General features: G+C 41.0%; 1 long non-coding RNA gene across 1 annotated transcript; it reads left to right on the top strand.

Annotated features, from left to right (window-relative positions):
* The first annotated feature begins 894 nt into the window (after window positions 1-894).
* LOC116094789 lies at window positions 895-6565 on the top strand. The gene is made up of 2 exons (XR_004120315.1): window positions 895-996; window positions 6389-6565. It is a non-coding gene; the product is annotated as an uncharacterized LOC116094789 (long non-coding RNA).
* Window positions 6566-7758: the final 1193 nt, after the last annotated feature.

Genomic DNA, 7758 nt, shown 5'->3' with positions numbered 1-7758 from the left:
GAGTGGTGATGAGCAGGCTGATGCACTGTGTACCACCGGCATTTGCTTTAAACAGTCCAAGAGGGCACAGCAAGAAGTCCTTATTATCCATGAGCATTATCTACAACCTCAAAGCACAAAACTATCTTCCCACTTATTGATCTGCTTTCTCTTAAGGCACTGAAGGAAATGTTCTCTCATTATATTAATGATTAATTATATTATTTATTAATATTGTATTAATTAATAAGGTCTGTCTGTCTAAACAGATGTGTGTTAATTTATACAGGTCACCTATAGCTTTATACATATGGCCCTAGGAAAGTGTTTACAGAATGAATTCCTGAAAAACCAAGCAATAGACACATTAAGATTTCAATCATAATATATTTCAAAGTATTATAGAATTCTTATTTGTTGTCCTTGTAGGAGAAAATTGTCAGAAGGAAGTTGCCAACAAAATGACCAAGAGCCCTGGCCACCTTAGGGGATGGGGGTCGTTCTTCCTGTGCTCCTCCCCCAGCAGACCTCAGGGGTCCCTGAATCACTAATTCCATGAGTCCTCATCCCATCCCCCTGGCTGCCTCACATCTAAGGACACATGGTTGTCCCTGAGCAGGAGTGGAAGACAATCTGCCTAAAAGGGGCTCCAACTCTGGAGAGCCAATGCCAGGGAAAAGGCCAAACCTAGCACACTCCAGTCAGAAAAGAAAGCCCTCCTGTGAACCAGCAACTCCTCCTCACTCCCCAGCTGATGCTCATACACATCCTACAACAATCCAAAGTCCATACAAAATGTTAAGATACTGGGGACATACACTGCTCATGCATGGGTTGTGGAGAATCTCATTGACTCCATGCACACCTCCATCTGAGAATCAAACTGAGCCCCTGGGTTCTAACATTCCATTGCCCCCTCCCTTATCTAACTGAAAGCCAAGGGATGCGTCCTCCCACCTACCTGAGGCTCTCTGTCCAGCTGTGCCCTTCTCCGGCTTAAGGAGCTTGGAGTTGTCAGTAAGTTCGACATGGACCACCCAGTTCTCCCTTCTTTTTTGACTGTTTTACTAAAAAAGAATTGACTTCACTCTGGGTCTCAGTTAGGATGACTGTTGCTATGGTGAAACACCACAGCCAAAGAGTTGGGAAGAAAGGGTTCATTTGGCTTACACTTTCACATAGCAGTCCATCATTCAAGGAAGTCAGAGAAGGAACTCAAATATGTCAGAAACTTTGAGGCAGACGCTGATGCAGAGGCCATAGAGGGATGCTGCTCACTGGCTTGTTCTCCTTGGCTTGCTCAGCTTTCTTTCTTATAGAACTCAAGACTACCAGTAGGAGTGGCCCCACCAACAATGGACTGATCCCTCCCCCACCAATAAATAATTAAGAAAATGACCTCTAGGCTTGCGTGGAGCCTGATTTTAAGGAATTGTTTTCTCAATTAAGGTTTCCTGCTCTCAAATGACTATAGCTTGTATCAAGTTAACATGAAACTAGCCAACACACTCTGGAAACCATCTAATTAAGAAAACTTCTCAACCACTACCCAACCTGGCCCAGTTCTACTTTAACCCATGTACACAAACCTCCTGAACTGTCCTCTACTGTACACAACTAAACAGGAAGCTAGAGATGGAAGGAAGGGAGCCTACAACCAAGCTAAAAGGGGATGGTTGGAAAATTTATTTCAAACGTGTTTCAAAGAGAAGAAACCCTCCACATCCTGCAGCAGGCGGGGGGAACTGCATGAGCTATAGATTGTTCAAGGAATCCCCCGAGAAAGGTGGGTTGGGTCTACTTGCTGTTGCGGATTGGTTCTAACACCATTAGTGTTAATTCAGCTCCCCAAATCATGCAGGAACATGCATGTCTGCCTGTATGATGCTGAGGGTACCTGCCCCCAGTTGGTTCTAACTGGTAAATAAAGTTACTGGCGGCCAGTGGCTAGGCAGGGAGACAGAAGAGGACTTTAGGTTTCCTGGGCAAGGGAACAACAGCATGAAGGATTTAGAATCACCATTATGGGGAAGCAAGAGGATCCTGCAGGAGAGAAAGCCTCCAGCCACGTGTAAGAGTCAGGGAAGAACGGCCCGGGGGAGGGGGATGCGGGGGGTATGGGGAGACACTTCCCCACTTGAGTCTAGGGTAGCAAAGATGGAATTTAGATTTTAGTAAGCAATAATTCAGGAGTATGGATTGGGGGAGAAACATTAGCAACATGGAAAATTGGGAGTGGCCCATCTGTTCAGCTGCCTAGGGCATATTAAAAATAAGGCTCTGTGTGTGTGTGTGTGTGTGTGTGTGTGTGTGTGTGTGTTCCATTCATGAATCTACATCATCGGGGCAGTATTGAGAAGCTCACATTCACTCCCGAGATGTTTAGAGTGGATTAACATACTACAGCTTCAACTTGCTATGATCAAGACCTTAGTCTCCACTAAACCTGCTCTGCACAGACAAATGACCTTGGGAGACTCCAGGATGCCCAGCAGCCATGCACAAAGACAAAAAAATGTAAGAGCAGAAGGTTTTGTGAGAGTGGTTGTTAGTTTTATTGGGCAGAGCTGGAGACAGACATAGGTCCTGCACATGTCAATCATACATTCCAAAATGTATCTCCAGTACACCAAAACCATAATTTCTGTATTGACACAGGGCCCTGGGGAGGATAGATTACTGAGACCTAGGGCCCCTTTCTTTACCCCCATGTGGCTGCACATTACTGACTAGCTCTTCTCCCTAGTCTGTTTTATGACTGACAGAACACATGCCATTTCTGCCACAGGCCATTGGAATCCTTTTGAGTCTGTCATCTCAACAGTAAACTCTGTCAAGAATGCTGACCGAGAAAAGCAGGAGCTAAATATTGGTCACATGGGTCCAAAGACTGACTTTGCTGAATCTGAAAGACTCAGGAAGTTTCAAAAGCTAGATCCCAGCTATACTGTCATATCTGTAAATAGTCCCTAATTAACACACAGGGATCCTATTATAGCAAAGACCATAATTAAGTGTTTCTGGGGACTTTTGCTTTAAGTACGGTTTATACCATGTGACATCAGGTAGAAGTTGTGCTTGCTGGTTTTAACCCTGACTTTGTTTTAGTTTTAATCCTGCCCAGGGAGACCTACTTATCTTATGATGGAAGGTATTTTGTGGATACTGTGGAATTTATTCCTTTCATTTATCACATGTTCAGGAAATACTGATGGGGGGTGGTAAAAAAAATAGTCACAGAAATCTCGTTGCCAGATCATGTGTGGGCCCACCTAAAAATAAACTATTTGATAAATGTTTATCTAAAAAGAAAACCCAGAAGGGGCAGTAAGACCATTCAGCAGATAAAGGTACTTACTACCAAGCCTGAGGACCTAAGTTCAATTCTCAGGACTCATCTAGTAAAGAGAAAAAAGAAGCTCCCTCGGAGTTGTCAACTGACACACACAAACACTTGCCATAGCATGATCACATGCACACACACATATACATACACATACATACTAAGTAAATGCAATATGATGCATATGTATAAAACAGCTCACATATCCCCCCATTTTCTCCCCTTCTACTCTCTGTTCTCTCTCACTTTGTTTTAATAAATCTATGTTTGCTCCACTATGAGATAAAATAGAACTTTTAGATATCTACATAGTGTAAGGAATAGGAAGAGACACTCAAAAGTAAGCTGTTAGCCAGATATTTATTTTTAAAATAATGAATTCATTGAGAAAAAGAAAATGGACAAGATGAAGCAGATGTGTGCAAATTTTATGCAAATTTGCTCACAAAACACATCCTATTGTTTTACAACAGTAAGCAATTATGATCGTGCGTGGGCACAGACAATCTTCAAACTATGTTCCATAAGTGGATTCTTCAAAGGACATGGTGAACCTGATTGAGTTTTTACCCTCATTTTGCCCTTCCAAATCAATGTCCTCCTTACCTCAGTCAGCCAACACATCAACTCAGAAGGCTGGTGTTCACTGTTGATGACAGAACCTGGAATCATCCAAGAGAAGGGCCTTTGTGCCCTTCTGTGGAGGTTATCTTGATTGCATTAACTAATGTAGGATGTCCACTTTAACTGTGGGTGAAGCCATTCCCTAGACAGAGGGTCCCAGATTATGTAAGTGGAGTTCAAGAGTTGAGCATGAACAGGCATGCATCTTTTGGTATCTGCTTCATTGCAGGTACAATGTGACAAGCTGCCACCACCTCCTGCAGCTCTGATGTCCCCTGTAATGCAGGACTGTAGCTTGAACCATGATATAAAATAAGCCTTTTCCCTGACAATTTGCTTTTTAAAAAATATATCTATTTTTATTCTTGTGTCTATGTGTGTAGGCGTGTGTGTGTGTGTGTGTGTGTGTGTGTGTGTGTGTGTGTGTGTGTGGATGGGTGAATACAAGTACAGGTACCCACGGAAGCAAGAGGCGTAGGATCAATGTGTGTGCTAAGACCCAAACTCTAGTCCTCTTAGTTGTTGTCAAGAACAGCCAATACTCTTGACAACTGAGTCATCTCTTAACTTGCTTTTGTTAGCATATTTCATACAGGTATAGGAATGAAAGCAGGACAGCAGTCCACACAAATCTCTGAGTTTGGAGAATATCAGAGTCACCCCATAGCATGAGCAGAAGTGGCTGAGCACCATGTCCACATGTGGGTCAGCAAGTCTGAGGTAGAGATCAAGGCTTCCACATTTTAGGATGCTGTTCAGTTGGTATAGTTCTTGCCTGGTAGGTGTGAAGTCATAAGTTGGTTACACAGCACAGCACAAATTGGATGTGGTGGTGCACACCTTTGATTTTAGCATTCAGTAGATTGAGGCAGGAGGATCAGAAGTTCAAGGTCCTCAGCTACATAGAGAGGTTCAGAACCAGGAAAACATAAACAACAACAAAAATAATTTTGTCTGTAGAGTACACCCAAGATACCTACAGCTGCTGGGCCAGGAAGCCACAGTTTGAAAACCACTGCCCTAGAACATTCACTTTTCAACATACAGATATTTTTGAAACTCCCAGGCCCATTCTGACTCATTCTAAGGCCCACATGTTTGGCTATATAAATATTTGTTATCAGGAAAAAGAGGTGAAAATAAGCTTATTTGTTTATTCTTTAGGTAAAATCAATCTTCTGAAACTGTCTTTCGCTAAAATATATTCTTCAAAGAAATTAATTTCTGTCTCTTAAAGAGCATGTTTGAATTGAGTAAATGTCTTCCAACATGTGATACATTATCTTACATCTGAAGATCTTAAAAATGCACATTCTGTGTTCTTTTGAAGTACTATAACTTTAATACAGCTAAGTGATTTCACACTGATGGCTCAGTGGAGACACTATTATAGGATATCATCTAGTCTAGACCAATCAAGTGGGCCCTGACTTCTTTATGGACAACTTGGCATAATGTGCCAGTCCCTTTTGATACAAGTATCAGTTAGAATAAGAATATTCACTTCTTAAAACAGAGTAAGAGGCAGCAGGTGACACATTGTAGATACCCAAACTAAAACCTGTGCTTTATAGAAGCCTAGGGATGCTGACAAGGTTAATATTTTCAGTATTAAAATGCTATTTTAACTAGTAAGCACTTAACACTAAAAATTCTTGGTACCTTCTGAAGAAATCAATGCACATGGAAGCAAAGAGAACGGGAATCTGCCCTTGCAGCTGACTGACATTTTCTTCTGGGAAGCCATCTCTCCTTGGAATCTTATAGAAATACCAAGTGAAGATACTATGGGATTGTTTGTTGTTTTTTGTTTCTTTGTTAGTTTGTTGTTGCTCCAAATCTTTCAAAGCTTTTTAGTCCCTAGAATCCCATGATTCATGAATCATGTTGCCACGACTATTCATTGTTCTAACTTGAATTTGATGTCTGCTAAAATTCATGTGTTAGAACTTAATGATATTACAACACAATGATATTACAAAGTAGAGCCTTTGGGGGAGGATTAATGAGAGGATTAATGGCTGTCTTGGTTATTGCTCTATTGCTGTGAAGAGTCATCATAATCAATGTACCTTATAAAAGAAAGTATTTAAATGGGAGCTTGCTTACAGTTTCATGCACTAGTCCATGATCATCATAGCAAAGGAACATGGCGGCAGACAGGCAAGTATGGTCCTGAAGCAATACCAGAGAACCCACATCTCGTCTGTAAGTTGCAGGCAGAGAGAGTGTGAGACTGGGCCTGACTGGAGCTTTTGAAACTGAAAGTCCACCCCCAGTGACATACCTCTTCCAACAAGACTACACCTCCTAATCCTTCCCAAACAGTTTCACTAACTAGGAACAAACATTCAAATACATGAGGTTATAAGGGCCATTCTCAGTGAGAAAACAACATTGCCTTTATATGAATCCATTTTGGTTTTGTTTTGATCCTTTCAGATTCCTCAAACTCTAGAAGCAATGAAGTTTTGTTCAAATGTGACCCAACTATCCCACTGCTACACAGATTATACAAAGAAATGAAGTCAGCACAGGAAAGAAACATCAGTGCTCCTTTGTTGGGTTTTGTGCCAGTCATGAAATTCAGGATTTAAAGTCAATCTGGGTATATATCAATGGATGGATGCATTATTAAAATACTAAAATATTAAAAATATTTTAAAATATTAAAAAAAGTATAAACTTACAGTAGAATAGCACTCAGATATTTGAAAGAACAGAATTCTATAATAGCTGTCAGTGAGGACTAGCCTGAGGACATTGTATTAAAAGAAATAAGCCAGATTTTGAAAGACAAATAAATACTACATGTTCTCACTTACATGTGGAAGGCTTAAAAAGTTGATCTCATAGAAGAAAAGTGGTAAATATATTTCAGACACAGAACTTGGAGGAATTGAGCTGGATCTGAACTGGAAGACTCCTCTGAAAGAGCCATGCAATCTGTCAGGGAAGAAGAGCACCTAAAGGTCCATACAGCTGTGACGCCTATGAGCAACAACAACGGCCAGCTCTGCAGGATACCCCAGACAGTGCAGGAGTGGCACCTTAATCTGAGGGGTAACCAACAGCTGTCTAATTAAGGCCTGCTCCAGGAACATCATTTATGCTTGGTAATGTAAATCTACCCAAACTGGTTTGTGAGACCTGAGAGGAGAAACTACTACTATCATTTTCCTAAACCAGAATAATTTCTAACTACATTCGAAATGCTTATTCTTATGTCCACAGGTAAATGTAGCCCCACCTCTTGTCAAAGAAGCTTCTTTTTTTTTTTTCAGCAGAGGGAGACTATTACCAACATGTTTAACATGTAGAGAACAACTACCATGAGGTACCCAACCATGGTTGATACATTCACAAACACAACCTAAAGCTAAGGGCCTTACAAAAGAGAAGCAGAAAGATTGCAATAGTCAGAGGGCCAGGATGTCTGATTCAAGATAATGTATTCTATATGTCAGGGAACCTGCATCCATGAATCCCAGAAATATGGTCTTGTAAACAAGACCTTCACAGTAACAACACCATCTGACATGATAATGAAGCTGGGGGCAATCTTATAAGGCCCTGCCCCTAGAAGAAGAGCTACAAAGAAAGACAGAGATAAAGACTGAGTCTTTGACATGAACAAGCTCCCTGGTAGGGTATACAAGCCTAAGTGGTCAGCACGAAATATATATAATTTTATAAGGCATGAATTTTTGAGGGAATAGGGAGACATGGGAGAAGTTACGAGGGGAAAAAGAATGGGTAGAAATGTTGTAGATATAATGTTCTATGAAATTCTCAAAAAATTAAGTTACAAA

The sequence above is a fragment of the Mastomys coucha genome, unplaced genomic scaffold (assembly GCF_008632895.1).
Source record: "Mastomys coucha isolate ucsf_1 unplaced genomic scaffold, UCSF_Mcou_1 pScaffold17, whole genome shotgun sequence".
NCBI lineage: Eukaryota > Metazoa > Chordata > Mammalia > Rodentia > Muridae > Mastomys > Mastomys coucha.
This window is presented reverse-complemented; position numbering and strand designations above follow the sequence as displayed.